Raw genomic sequence first — 15,821 nt, 5'->3', positions numbered from 1 at the left:
GTCTGGCTCCAGTTCTATCAGTATCTGAAATTCTTCTGATCCTTTTCGGTGCCTACTGAACTCTGTGTGACCTGATGGTCTCTTTGCTGTTCTTAGCCTGTTTGGCATCTTGGCCTTTGTTCTTGCTGTCCATTCCTACCTTCATGAAACATGCTCCTTTCATAGCTTTCACATATTGACCCTCACCGTGTGTTCCTCCTTCCTTGGCCATTGAATATGGGGTGCTCCCTGATTCCATCTCAATTCCTCCTCTCCTTTTCTTTCTCTGTGCTCTTTTCATGTGATCTCATTCATTCAGTTCTGAAAGCTGCCTAATTGTTGATGGTTTCCACAGTTACATCTCCAGTGGAAGCCACTCTGATGGGTTGTAAGTCCAAGACTTGCCTTCCCAGGGAGTTACACAGCCTCTCAGCCTTGAAACTTCGGGCCCTCCTTCCTCAAATCTCCCTCCTCCCAGCAAATGGCACCCTTGTTACGCAAGCCAGGGCATACCTTGGTTCCCTTCTTTTCTTCATTTCTATCAGCTCTAGCCTAATTAAATTCATCAATAAATAATTTTCTTCCAACCTTCAAAATAAAGGCCAAACCCAACCACATCTCACCATCTCTACTATCACCATCTTTGCTCAAGCCATTCTTTCTAAGACACAAACACAAATCTAGTTTGTTGCCTCGATTCACTCTTGCCCCACCTCTGTTTATTCTCCACAGTTGTTTTGTTTTGTTTTGTTTTTTTAATTTAGTTGTAGAGGGGCTTGAGAAAGGCTCCAGGCAAATATGGAGTGAGTCAGTGGTAAAGAGTTTGGTTTGGCCACCAAACTCACTGAGTTTAGTTAGTAATACAGAAGGCTCAGCTGGCACCAACCACAGCCCAGTAAATTTGAAACACTGATTTTACTAACACCATGGAGAGATAAAACGATCATTTCAAGTTGACCTATGTTGATCTAAGTTTTGATAATTCCATTTGCCTTTGTGTTATAACAAACAATATGAAGTAAATTTGTTTATGCTTTCAAGGTGGCAGGCTGGGGCGGTGGGTGGGTTATTGGGGACACTGGTAGAGGGAAAGTTATCGTGGTGGTTGGATTAATGTTTGAATATTTAATGGCTGAAATAGTTGTATTATGAACAACTTGGTAAATCAGTGTTATAATAAAAAATTTAGGTCAGGGGTACTGTGCTCAGTCTCTGGCACACAGGCAGATCTGTGTGTCAGCAGGAAGCTTTACTTGCTGTGAAAATGTGTCCCTGCACCATTGTTTGACATCCAGCATCACAGTGACCTCCCTCAAGCACTACAGCCTGCATATACAGGAGCACCACAGCTAAAGTATTCATTGCCTGCTGTGCTCCAGAACTGTCAGTTTGGTCCCCTGGGCATTGCCATAACTAAGGGAGAAATTTAGCTACTTCTTAATCACTCCCTAGATTCAAGTGGTCAAAATAAAGGGGCCACAGCCATCTGTGCTCTGCTTGACCCCTTCTTCTTGCCATCTTATCTGCCACCATGCTGTTACTCTCCTGCTCACAATCCTAAACTGGTCTCCTCTTTGTCACCTGAACAAGTTCTTCCCTGACTCACTCACTGTCCCTATCTGGAATGTGCTCTCCTCTTCTTTCTCTCCCACCATCCTTGCTGCATCACCACACAAAAAGAAACAGTTTAAGAAAAGGCATAATAGTACTTTATTAGCAAAGAAGAGGCCTCCTTAGCTAGAGAGAAAATTCATTTTTAGGAGCACAGGGAATCGAAGATTTGTGATATAAATTAGAATTTATATTATTTAGGGCCTCTTCCCAAGGGGAAAAAAGTACAAAATTGAAAATTCTAAACTAAAAAAGTCAATATTTAAAATGCGAAGACTCATAGCAAAATGAATTTTTGTTCATTACTTTAGTGATTTCTCCTGAAATAATCTTTGTCAGCCAGAATACAGGCATTGGAATATTTACGCCCTGCTTTCTGACTGCCATTCCCCAACTAAAGCACACAGTACCCAGAAACTCTCCGTTCTTAATACAGAGAAATAAAACAAATTTTCAGGAATGGAGTATGCTATGAATCGTAATTAATACTAGAATCTGTAACTCACTACTAGCACTGATGCTATTTACTCTCTAAGCCTTAGGTTCACTTATTTATGTCAAACCCTCTGTGCCAGCTGAGCCACATATATTAACATGAAGGAACATTGACTTCACTGTGGTGCATCAATGAAAACTAGCCTACTCAGGCAGATACAGAGTACCACAGGATAAATGCTGCAAAATGACTTCAAGTCAAGAGCACTGCAGGAAGCCGGTCTGCAAGTACAAATCTAAACAAAGCTGGGACAAGCACTTTTAGCCTCAGAGGAAATCTGTGAGTTTCCAAAAGCAACCACGAATTGAGGAGTTACCTCCCAGGCCTCTGCTCCTTGGGGCAAAGGGTAAAAAAACTCATACTCCGGAGGGAATCTCTGACATCTTTTGTGAAAGAAAACACTGCCATTTTCCGTGTGTGATTGTTACCACTCTTAAATTGGTCCCCGTGGAAGCAAATCACTGCATGTTCTTTGGTCTCGAGGACTGCAGACTGCCGGCGGTCAGTTGAGTCATCGAGTTCCTACTGCTGGTATGCTTCAAAGAGAGACCACAGTTTGGTCTCTTTTTAAAATAAGAGATGGTGTGATTCAAAGTCCTCTAATAATATAGTGACTTTATTTCACTTTACAGAATTCTTACGTAATAGCGAAAGTGTCAACCTGATCAATGCTGGAACAACCCCTTTTTCTTAGGAAGACAGCTCCCCCAGTTTAGTCCTCTTTGCTCTCCAAAAGAAACCCCCATTTTCTCACCCAATGACCCTGTCATTAGTGCCAAACAGAACAATTTTTGCAGGTCCAGTTTTAGCTAGAGGTTGTACTTGAATAGTTTACTTAAATAGTTTACTTATTTCCAGTGTGCCCCTTAAGTCTCCCATTTTTCTCTTCATTACCACTGACTGAACTGGTCTGGATTCAGATGGCGATGCACATGGCAGCTGATGCCTGCGCTGAGTTATGGTCAGGGAGGAATGCATACACAAGCCGCTGCTTGATGGCTGCCAGGAAGACGATAAGTTCCGAACTCAGCTGAAGAGATTATGTGCTGTGGCTGCTGTGAATGGGGTGTGTCGGGGACCCCCAGTCTCCAGGTCCTGGGACAAAGACTCAATATGTCCCTCCACTATTCTCTCACCCCATCTAAACTGACCCCCAGACTTAGCACATTCACGTCTCATTTCAGTTATTTTCTCAGATGAATTCCCACTACTAGAGCAGGCTGCCTTTGCCTCCGCCCTGTCCAGATGTTGCTCTCATTTCAAGGCCCAGCTCATATCCTGCCTCATTCATCCACTCCACAGGCACAACGGCAGATTCAAAGATAAACATGGATTTGCTCACATTCGCCTCTCCACCAAATCTTACCTACTAGGCATTTGAGGTACTGTGTCTTTCCCATGCTGTGCTTCCTGCCTAACATTAGAGAATCAGGGACTTGAAAAGTGACAAGCATGTGAATTATCAAGCAAGGCATCCTTTCTATTTTTTTTTTCTTTTTTTGAGAATTTGCTCCTTGAACTTGCATTCAAGAAGCTCGTAGTCTAATTGAGTTAATGACATAGGGACAAATAATATAAAAAATAAAGTATGAAGAACCATTTTAAAGTAATTTATAACATTCAGAAGACTTCTTCCTAGTGTGATGGGGGTGGGTGACTGAGCCCATCTGAAAAGATAGCACTAGATGGGATCTAGAGCAAAAGAAGGCTAGATTATAGAAAATGGGGTCAGGGGTGTCAGGAGACAGTTGCCCAGTTGTAATGAACATATAAAAACTCTGAGTTCAGGGAGCTAGTTCAGTAGTTAGGAGCATGTGCCTTGTATTGCACATGTTACTGAGGAGAATCTCCAAGAACTGCTTTGCTCCCTGAGCACTGTCAAGTGTAATCCTAGAGGCCCACACACACTGTTGGATGGCCCTGGTGTTTCCTATCATTAAAACATCTAGCCCAGGGGCCGGCGAGGTGGCGCTAGAGGTAAGGTGTCTGCCTTGCAAGTGCTAGCCAAGGAAAGATCTCCACCACAGTTCTATCCTCCAGTATCCCATATGGTCCCCCCAAGCCAGGGGCAATTTCTGAGCGCTTAGCCAGGAGTAACCCCTGAGCATCAAACGGGTGTGGCCCGAAAAACAAAACAAAAAAAAAAAAAACAAGAAAAGAAACAAACAAACAAAAATCATCTAGCCCAGTGGTCTGAGCATTCCCAGGAGTAGACCAAGGCTCTCTCTTTCCCCCCAGAATGCCTACCAGGCCCATACCATTTCTGTCACTTTCTTTCTCTCTGACTTCTGGCAAATTTTAACAACTTGAATTGTAATCATTATTATAAATATTTAATGGGTACATGAAGCATAGTTTACTGTTCTTGTTTTGAAAAGTAAATTTATTCTTTGTTGTAGGTTTTGTTTTGTTTTTTTTAATCTATATTCAAGGGGCCAAATTGATAGTGCAGTGGATAGGGCATTTGCCTTGCATCTGGCAGACCCAGGTTTGGTCCCCAGCATGCCATATAATCTGATCAGCCTGCCAGGAGTGATTTCTGAGCAGAGCCAGGAGTAACCCGAGCACTGCTGGATATTGCCAAGAAAAAAAAAAAAGGCAAATAGAATATAGATTTAAAAAAATAAATCTATATTCAAGAGCCAAAGAACTGTGGTATGTGTTATATGCAGAGTCCCAGGTTGAATCCCTGGTGGCACCACATGGTCCACCTTGCACTGCCAGGACCAAAAAAATCAAAACAAAACAAAAAAGACATTTATGTTAGCATATACTTGAAAAATGGGTACAGAATATGTTTCTTAGTCACCTTTTGTGAATGATTTATTCTATATAATAAATAGCTAATAATATAAATATTCATTGTATTCAGTTTGCTTTGCCCAGCTCCACTTTTGAAGCCTTGAGAAAGTAGCCTACAAGTCTGTTTGCCTACCTACTTTTGGAAGCTAACTACTTAATTACATAGCTCACCTGTAACTAGAAATGTGAAGAATAGAAGACTCACTAAAATGTGTCATGTTTTGGGGCTGGAGAGATAGCATGGAGGTAAGGCGTTTGCCTTTCATGCAGAAGGTCATCGGTTCAAATCCCAGCGTCCCATATGGTCCCCCGTGCCTGCCAGGAGCAATTTCTGAGCACGGAGCCAGGAATAACCCCTGAGCAGTGCCGGGTGTGACCCAAAAACCACAAAAAAAAAAAAAAAAAAATGTGTCATGTTTTTTTGTACACTTACAATAACTTATGAGGAAGGAAGTGGGCAAGAATGATGATTACCGTTTGTCCACTCAGAAACTGAGACATAGATTTATAAAATGACTTGTCAAGATACAATAAGTGACAGAATCAGAACCAGAAACCTAGATTATTTGATTCCTATTCCCCTGTGATTTTCACCATTCCTGGTCCCTTGATCATTGCCAAGCTGGCTCTCTTAATGATTCTTTCTTTTATTCTTTTTTGGTTGAATAAATTTTTTAATCCATGTATTGTTTTAATTTTTTTACTTAAACACCATGATTATATGTTCATATTTGGGTTTCAGTCATAGAATGTATACCACCAGTGTGATCATCCCACCAGTGTCTATCTGCCATTCTCTCACCCCCCACCCCAGACCCATGCCTGTCTCTTAAACAGACGTTCTGCCTGCCCACCCTCTCTCTCTCTCTCTCTCTCATTGTAGTCATCATTGAGTTTAGTGCTCTAACTGCACTCACCACTCTTTGTGGAAAGCTTCATGCCATGAACTGGTCTTCCCAGCGTTCATCTCCATTGTGTCTGGATACTATTGCAATACTGTCTTTTATTTTTCTTATATCCTGCAGATGAATGAAACTATTCTATAGCCATCCCTCTCCCTCTGACTTATTTTGCTTAGCATTGATTGGAGGGGGCCCTCTCCAGAAAAGTCAGGGGGTCACTTCCAATTATACTTTTGCCTGGTAGTACTGGCTAGATAGTGTTTGGACCTGGTGATACTGTGCTGTTCTGGGGCCCCCAGGACTACATCCAAGTTAGGGGACAGATCTGTGACTTTAGGAATCAAACCCAGGGTCTTGAGCACACAAGGCACACTCCAGTCCTTCAGACTATCTCCCAACCCTGTTGTGGTCACTCTGCTTCTTGGCTCTTCCCCAGTCCTCCTGTCACTACACCACTGAATTTTTAGTACTTCTTAACATCCAAGAGATAGCTAACAAAGTCATCTCCAGTGTACCAAAAAAATATGCTGCAAAATTTACAAGCAGTTCTGGAAAGATATGCTTTTTTGTTTGTCCTACACCAGTATACCTCAGAGTCAGGAAAGAAACTGAGTCACTTTGTAAAGAATTTAAGAATTTTAATACAAGAAGAAACAGAACAATTAATGTTCAGCTTTGCTGATTAATAAAGAAACAATAAAGCTAATAGAAGCACAAGAAACATACATGTGTCTATAGTGTTCATCTTCCTTTAATTACATATTCTTTTAAAAAGTGTTTTAATGTTCTTTTTTGTAATGAGGCATAGTAAAATAAAAAGCATGTCATAGCCATCTGCTCTGCTCTAGTCATGAATCTTTTCCTTTTCAATTACCTCCTGACTGTAAGATTTATACTACCTAGCAGTTTCATGCCAGGCAGTGCTTCAAAAGAAGCACTGGGCACAGAGATCAGAACATACAGATCCCTGCTTCAGCATAGTCGTTTAGTTCTCATCATTTTTTAAGTATGTTTTTTGGATGGAGTTAATAGCACCAGTCATATTTCCTCTGCATATTTGAATGAAGCAGATGAGATACTGTCTGTCCAAGTAATGTATACACTAAAAATAATTTTTATAAATTATTATTATTTGTGCATTTAACAATTCATTAAGTATCTCCTCTACATCTAGCACTATTCAAGAGACGAAAGAAGATACAAAAGTGTAAGATTTGCTCTGCCTTTACTTAGCTGACAGTTGTTTAGTTTATATCTAAATGAGTAGATAAGACAAATTAAATATTTTGAAGGACATGACTTGCAGAAACTATTTCTCTATTGGCCTTTGCTGTGGCATGGGGCTGAGAGCCTGAGAGTCAGCACCAGGGGACAGTTTTTTACCTTAAGGAAAGGCAGCCTTAAGCAGCCTGCTAGCTGACTGCTTTTGGAGCAGGGATTTACATGCTGAGGGTCACCATTTCCTTACCTTAGTAGGGCTAAAGCACTGAGTATCCTGGGCAGTTCTAAAGCTTGTTGAAATATTTTTGCAGCTTCCTTACCATGTTTAAGGCTGTGACTGTGGAAAAAAGCAACCAGTGACTTTATTGTGCTTCTGCTAACCTACATCAGACCTAGCCTTTCATTCCTTTTTAGAAATAGATTTAAGCTCAACAGATTTTTATAAACAGACAAACAGGACCCAAGGATAGCTGAGTGATAGAGCACACTTGCCTCAGACTCAATCTCTAGCCTGACCCCATTTGCCCAGCACAGTCCTAATGGCACTTCCTTGAATCGTCTCAGCCGTACAATTAACACTTGTGATCTCCCATTTCCCACAACTGTGAGAACTTCACAACCAACTGTACCATCTCCAGTCATTGAAACAACTAAACTACAAAGAAAGGAAGCAGGAACATTTAATGACTAAACAAATAAGAAGGAAAAAGTCTACAAATGTTGGCACATTTTAAGAAAATGTAAATTTCTTAAAATGTGATTTGTTTTTCCTAGTAAACAGAATGGTGTCATCTAGAAGAAATAAACCAATCTACTTTCTTTCAAATCAGAGGATAGCATAGTCTCAGTCTACTTTTCACTTATTTTTGAAAACAAGACAGTATCCATTGTTAAAACCGTCACTTCTTAAAAGAAAATGTCTCCTCTTTCCTTCCTTCTCATATACAAGTTGAATTAAGTTTTTGTCATGTGGCCCCAGAGGACATTTTAAAATAAAACAACACCATGTTGGCTGATGTTGATTTTTAAATTTAGAGCAAATGACATGGTCTTTGATGTCTCAAGAGTACTCCTTATGGTAGCTGTGCTAGATAGGCTTTCCTCTCCACTCAGAGCACTTCTTGCCGGCTGGCATCTTTAGCATAAAAAAAAGCCTGATCAAAAATAAATGAAAGAGTGCTCGCTTCGGCAGCACATATACTAAAATTGGAACGATACAGAGAAGATTAGCATGGCCCCTGCGCAAGGATGACACGCAAATTCGTGAAGCGTTCCATATTTAAAAAATAAATAAATAAATAAATAAATGAAAGAGGGGCCGGTGAGGTGGCACTAGAGGTAAGGTGTCTGCCTTGCAAGCGCTAGCCAAGGAAGGACCAGACCGCAGTTCGATCCCCCGGCATCCCATATGGTCCCCCCAAGCCAGGGGCAATTTCTGAGCGCTTAGCCAAGAATAACCCCTGAGCATCAAACGGGTGTGGCCCCAAAAACCAAAAATAAATAAACAAATAAATGAGAGAGTTTCATTGCAATAATTTACTCGAAGATATTTTTGAGAGGGAACCTTGATGTTATCTCATTGCCTCAAGGCAGGAACACACAAGGCATATGGGTGTCTGGAGTATTTTAAAAGACTTTGGAGGACCAGGCTTCTTCCATAACTCATTCCAGAGTTTAAACACCCTTGCTTCGGGAAATTCTTCCCTATATTTAACCTACAGTCCTTCTGTGGTTCACACCCATTTCCAGTTGTTTTTTTTTTCCTGTCTCCTGCAGAGATGGGGAACAGCTGGCCCATGTCCTCTGGGCACTTACCCTTCATCAGTGACCAGAAGTCACATGGAGATCCCTAGCAGCTTCTCAGCCTCCAGCAACCAAGTCTGTCACCCAAACCTTTCTTTTTGTCCACACTTTTATTTGTATCATGTTTGTTTCTCTTCATTCCTTTGGATTCTAAAATAATATATATGGAAGCTGAATATAATTTTAATGACTAAAATTAATAAGATGTGAAAATATACAGAAGGAAAGGGAAGCAATAACCCCTACAATCTCAGGGACTGAAACCGCTGGTAAATTAGTTTCCTCTGTGTTTCTTACATGACTGAGATTATATCATAAAGGCTCAACTAAGAGCACTCATCTGAGTCACATATGTAAGTGTTTTGGCAGCCACACTTTGAAAAAGATGAAAAGGATATGCCCTTTGCTGTTAACAGAATATTTTACTTAACTCTTAAAAATCCATTAAAAAATCCATGAGATGATATCAATAGGCAATCGATATTTAAAAGTTTGTTAGTAAAATATTTTACTCTTTAAATACATTATATATTTGCACATATAGCACATCTTATTAGCCATACTTCTAGTTCTCAGAATCTGTGACTACAGGCAAAACATATTGGGGAACACAAACCTTACAATTTACCAGTACCACTTCAAAACTATAGTTTTTAATGACTGCATAAGATCTTATCATTTAGGGGCCGGAGAGATAGCATGGAGGTAAGGCGTTTGCCTTTCATGCAGAAGGTCATTGGTTCGAATCCCGGCATCCCATATGGTCTCCCGTGCCTGCCAGGAGCAATTTCTGAGCATGGAGCCAGGAGTTTCCCCTGAGCACTGCCAAGTGTGACCCAAAAACCACACACAAAAAAAAAAAAAAGAGGATCTTATCATTTAGATTTACTCTCCTTTTAGGTAACTTGGTTTTTCTTGTTAGAAAATAATACAGTGATTTTTCCCTTTATTTTATGTAACACATTACCAATAAGGGTTAAAAAAGAAAAACAAAACCCCACAAATTATTTCTTTTGAATACAACTAAATCCACTTACTCATAAAACAAGTACATTCACTTGGTATCTCTTGAGGGCTCTGGACTACATCAGACTGGAATGTGGAGGAGGAGTGGATTCAAGAAGCAGAAAACCGGGTCCCTCCCATACACTTCTTTTAAGACATGACAGTTGGACTGTGCATATGTTTTCTACCTTAAATATCCTTCTCCTTATTTCTAACTGTAGCTCTGTATGCAGGTGCTCACACACACACACACACACACACACACACACACACACACACACACACACACACACAGTAGCTAATTTTCCTTTCAAACATAGCCTCCTCTGCAATTTCTCCAGATATTTACTTCTTAGTCTATTATAATATTCCAAATATAAAATGTATACTTATCCAAAGTTTCATAGTGTCCTGGTTATTGGTAAACTGTCTTATCTGTTCCAGTGGGCACTTACTAATTGTAAATCCTTTTTTTTTTTTTTTTGGGGGGGGGGGTCATACCCGGCAGCGCTCAGGGGTTACTCCTGGCTCTGTGCTTAGAAATCTCTCCTGTCAGCACAGAGGGCCATATAGGATGCTGGGATTTGAACCACCATCAGTCCTGGATCGGCTGCATGCATACCACTGTGCTATCTCTCTGACCCATAAATCTTATTTTATATACTTACTCTGAGAGCTTTCAAGACTGCAGAGGATGGCATAGCTGCCAGTGCTACACCTGTTCAGAGGAATCATTTTAAGTTGGCATGCTTGAAGAAGGCTCAGTGAAGAAGCTTGAATTGGACTGTGGAAGATGGACCCACTTAAATGAATGGAGAAAAAGAATTAGCCAAAAAGTACTTCATATACCTAATACTAGAAGATAATCTTTTGTTATTAATGTTTTTAGATTTTCGCTTTGAATAACTGATTTTATTTTGATTTTTGTTTTGTTTCTGATACTTCACCAGCCTGATGGCAGCTAAATTATCTATCCTCCCCCCCCGCCCTTTGTTTGTGCTGCTGGATATCCAAGGGTTACATGCTAGGTTGTGGTGCTTGCTATCGGTCACTCACTTATAGCTACAGGATCATTCACTTGTTGCTACAGATCACAGCAGCAGTGCTGCTATAATCACAGTCAGCTAAGGACTGGGGATCAAAGGACCTCACACCTGCCTTGCTTTGTACCCCCAAGAAGTCAGTACTTTTCAGTAGGGATTCTGTACCATGTGATAAGCATGAGCTGATGTACATCCTTCAAAATGTAAAGTACTCTACCAAGGTTCCAGAAGACTCTCCGGAGTTAGGATCTTGACCTATCAAAAGTTTGCAAGTGTTTGCAGGGTAGAAGTAACCACTAGCTACTTCAATATATTCATTGATTAATGCTTACTTATATATAGTTCCCTGCATTTCAACTTTAGCAATAGTTAAAAGTTCTCTGTTAATAGAGAGCAATAAGTAATATTACTATAATATCAAATAATTCTTTTTTCCAAGTAGCTGCTTTCCCAAAACAGTGTCATTAATTAGTTTATTTAATCCCTGTGACATCCTGTGAGTCATGATTCATTGTCTTTTTCCATCTTTCAAATGAGGAAACTAAGTAAAAGGTAATAGAGCCACCAAGCAGAGTAGCTCAGATTTGAACCCAGGCAAATGGTTTTAGGTTCCATTAAGTTAATGAGTTTATAGGATTTCTCTTATAACTTTTTAAGAGTAAAATCTTTGGCACAAGGAAGGAGAGATAGTCCATTGGGTAGGGCTCTTGCCTTGCATGCGGTTGACCCAGGTTTAATCCCCAGCTTCCCAATATGATCCCCTGAGCAGTGCCAGGAGTGATCCCTGATTGAGAGCCAGAAGGAGTAACCTCAGAGCACCTCTGTGTATGGCCCACAAGCAAACAAACACTTTCCCCCCCCCCAAAAAAAAGGTTAATACAATGAATCATTTGCCATCTGGTGGTTCTAGGGGAAAAAAATCCCATTATTATATCATAATTTTCTTCATTCCTTCCTTCCTAACTATTGTTGCTTATCTTATTTGCAAGCTTCTCTTCTACTTCATCATAAAATTTAGAACTCACAAAACCAGACTTCCAGACTTAGACCTTCTTTTCTCCCACTTTGTTTTTTATCCTCAGGAATCTTATATACAACCATTATTTTTTCACTATCACTCACCCTGAAGTAGCACACAAATGTGAATCTTCAGTGTGATCTCAAGCTTTCTTTCAGGTTGGCTCCTGGGTGTTTTCACCACATGATTCTCTGTGCTCATGTTTATTTTTTTTTCTTTGCTACTTCCACCCCAACCACCATTAAACTATGTCACAGTATCTATAATCTATGTATACATTTACTTCCTTGTCTGAGCTTCCATCATTTCACACATGCTGCCTTAGGAATGAACTGAAAGTTCCTCAGCTACTTCTTGGGGCCTCTAGGCCTCTTGGGTTTACTTCCTATCTTTTCCCCCAACTTTAACCAAACTGCACTTTCCAAAACACAAATCAGGGAGATGGGCTGGAGTACATGCTTTGCACGTAGGAAGCCTAAGTTGATCCCTAGTACCACATAGTTCCCTGAGGACTGTGCCAGGAGTTAGACCCTGAGCTCATATGGGTGTGACTTAAAAATGAAAACAAAAGCACAAAATTATCAATGACACTGATGAAGTCGGATCCCAAGATGTAGAAGTCACTAGTGAGATCAGATCTCAGGTGTAGAGTACTCACAAAGAATCACCCACCAGCCACTTCAAGAGAATAACTCCATTTCTTTTAGGTTGGAAAGGGATATTTATATTAGGGGAGAGTAGGATGTAGACTCTGTGTCAACCAATCTGAGTAGAATGTGAGAGGGGATTAAAAAAAGGGTGTGTGCTTTTGTGTTTAGGTAATGAGACAGGGTAATAGGATTAGGTAAAGCAGCATGTGTGCTCTGAGTGATAAAACAGGGTGTATGCTATGAAAGATAGGGCTGGAGAGATAATTCCATGAACTATATATATATTCCTTACTGTTTTGTTTTGTTTTGGGGCCACACCTGGTGACGCTCAGGGGTTACTACTGGCTGTGCACTCAGAAATCACTCCTGGCTTGGGAAATCATATGGGATGCTGGGGGATCGAACCCGTGATCCGTCCTAGGCTAACTCACGCAAGGCAGACACCTTACCCTTTACTTTTATAAACTTTTGGAGTCTCCGACATTTTTTTCTCTTAACATTAGGTCTTGGCACACGGTATTTCTTTTGCCTAGACTAGATTTAGTAATCCATTGAAGAATCTGATGAAAAGTGATCTCAGCCCTTTGAATGTCAGTCTTTTGTAGGTCAGTTCTGTTACAAGCCCCCTTTTTCCCATGTTCTCTCTAAATATAGTATAAGTAAAGCTAGAGTCCCTTTCTAAAATATTTTTATCCCCAGAGTTTAGTCACTTTGTTTGCTACTGTGTTCTTGTGACATCTCTATAGTTTTCTACTACACCCTTTTTGTAGTAGAGGAAAAGGATAGATTCCCAAGAAATCATCTCTAGAGTCCCCCAGTCTCTTTCTAATTCATACACTTTTGTGATCTGCACCATCTTGTTGTTGTTGTTGTTGTTGTTGTTTTGATGGCTATATCCAGTGTGCTCAAGGCTTACTCTCTTCAATCAGGAATCACTCTTTGCAGTACTCAGGACAACATATGGGATGCCAAGGAGCAAACTTGAGTTGGCCACATGCAGTACAGATGCCCTACCCACTGTACCCACTGTGTCGCTCTGGCCCCTGAACCATCTCTTTTAAAAGTGCAGACTTATCTGTTTTTCTTCTAAAGCAACAAGCAGTTAAAACCCCTTGGTTTGGTTCATGTTTGCTTATTGGACATGTGGTGGTTCAGCTTTGATTGTATCTTACAGACTATCACAGATTCTCTCATTGGCCTCAAGAGTCTAGAACTTCATTTATCCCTGTTTGCAAGCAGTTTTTACATTTTGAAACTGTTCACTGACCAAGTTTTTAATTTCCCTGCTGAATTCTTTCTGGAGCTAGCTTCTCTGAGATTGCTATTCCTCTGATCTCCCTGGCAGAGGAATTATCCAACCCAGCCTTTCCTAGTTTCAACATAAACTCTTTATTAATTCATGTCTCAGGTGCTGTCCAGACACTTTGGGGTCCCTAGGTGTCATCCCTGGCATCTCATTGTGTCTGCAGACATTTTACAGTCCCCGTAATGTTTGTTGCCTGACTGATTTCAACACAGTCATCTGTACAATGATTCCTTAAAGTGAAACCTCCTGTGTGGGGTGGTTGACTTAACTCCTCTCTAGAGACTCACAATCTCCCTCCTCCCAGTGAGCTCAGCCTCCAGCCACTGGCTGTGCTGGACCTCCCTTTTCTGTTATGGTCCCTGTGGCCCAGAACCTTGAAGAACTAGTGGCCAGCCCCTCACGTAACAATCTGGGGAAATGAATTTCTACATTTTGTTTTATCCTTTGTCTGCAGAGCTTTTTTTCTCCTTGTGAGTTCTCTTTTCCATCAATTATATTAGGTTGAAGTAAAGCTGAAAGGTTGGAGCAGGAGAAATAGCTCATCCTATTGAGTCTGGGTGCACAAAGGAGGTCTGTGTTTAATCCCTGGCACTATATGTTTACAAATATGCCAGGAGCAACCCCCCAGTATAAGACCAGGAGTAGCCCCTGGCTTGAAGGGATTCCACCGCTTCAATGTACCCTTCTGTGTGTGTGTCAAAACTTCTTGTTGGTCAAAACTGTTGTTGTTTTTGGGCCACACCCAGAGGTGCTCAGGGGTTACTTCTGGCTCTGCACTCAGAAGTCGCTCCTGGCAGACTCAGTGGACCATATGGGATGCTGGTAATCGAACCCAGGTCTGTCCTGAGTCGGCTGCGTATAAGGCAAACACCCTCTTGCAGTGCTATCTCTTCAACCCCTAAAACTTTTATTTTTATTTATTTATTTATTTATTTATTTATTTATTTATTTATTTTTGGTTTGGGGTCCACATCCAGTGGTTCTGAGGATTTACTCCCAGCTCTGAACTCAGAAATCACTCCTGGAACTCTGGGGTAGACAATGTGGAATTCAGGGGATCAAACATGTGCCTTGGCCACATTCAAGACAAACCCCCTATCCACTGCACTATCACTCTTGCCCAAGAGCTTTTTTAGTTATTTTTATTTAGTCACATTTTGGCAAGCCATCTTCCATGTTGAGCACAGGAGAAAAGTAACTACTGGCAAAGATTTTAGCCTATGGTATGATTTTGACTCAAGATCATTTGTGTTTTTATTTGTTTCTTACTTTTATTCACTCCAAGGCAAAGATGAAGCACTTTCACTTGCCTGATAATGGTGAGAGGCCTTACATTTTCTTGCTTTTGGCCAAGAGATGACATGCTTAACCCCCTAACCCCTGCTACCTTTTGGGAGATAAGATCTAGATGTTAAATTTGCCTCTGCCTTTTAAAGGAGTCTCAGTGCATGTACTGGATCTGAGTGAGAAAGGGGAGAAAGATAAATTCTAACCTTTGCTAACTTCTGAAAGTGGATAGTAGCCTAATTTATAGAGGTTGTTTTTCTGAAAAAACTTACTTTATGTCATAATTTCTTAGCTGCCAAAAGATGTAATTCTACCTCAACTTCGCCTTGGCAACCTGCTTTTGGCACTGTGTGCAGCCCTGTCATTGGTCTGCATTATTTAAGCAGTAATCTTTAAGAAGGTGAGAAACTATTATTGCTTTTTAGCACAGTTGACATGATATTGGCGCAGAGTAGTACCCAGGACTTCAAACATTTCTAATGGCCATAAACCAACTTAAACACCTCCACGTAGAGGTCTTGCTGCCATGAGGTCATAGATTGCTGTGGGGAGAGAAGGAAGAAGATCAAATGTTGTTTAAAAGTTGGGTTTATGTTGGGTGTTTTTGTTTTTCTTGTTTTTTTTTTTTCTTTTCTTTTTAAGTATTCTCTACTCTACTGAGTTGTAGTTGTAGATTTGGCCAGAATCCAGACAATGAA

The 15,821-nt window shown here is 40.7% G+C and overlaps 1 protein-coding gene and 1 non-coding gene across 2 annotated transcripts in view; both read left to right on the top strand.

The window, feature by feature from the left end:
- Window positions 1-15,821, top strand: part of UVRAG (UV radiation resistance associated) — a 328,462-nt gene that overhangs the window by 298,545 nt on the left and 14,096 nt on the right. The gene's annotated exons all lie outside the window — the stretch shown is intronic.
- LOC126019643 (U6 spliceosomal RNA) lies at window positions 8,188-8,294 on the top strand. The gene has a single exon (XR_007499275.1). It is a non-coding gene; the product is annotated as a U6 spliceosomal RNA (small nuclear RNA).

This window comes from Suncus etruscus, chromosome 9 (genome assembly GCF_024139225.1).
Source record: "Suncus etruscus isolate mSunEtr1 chromosome 9, mSunEtr1.pri.cur, whole genome shotgun sequence".
Lineage (NCBI taxonomy): Eukaryota > Metazoa > Chordata > Mammalia > Eulipotyphla > Soricidae > Suncus > Suncus etruscus.
The sequence above is the reverse complement of the archived record's forward strand: the minus strand, read 5'-3'. Positions and strand labels throughout refer to the sequence as shown.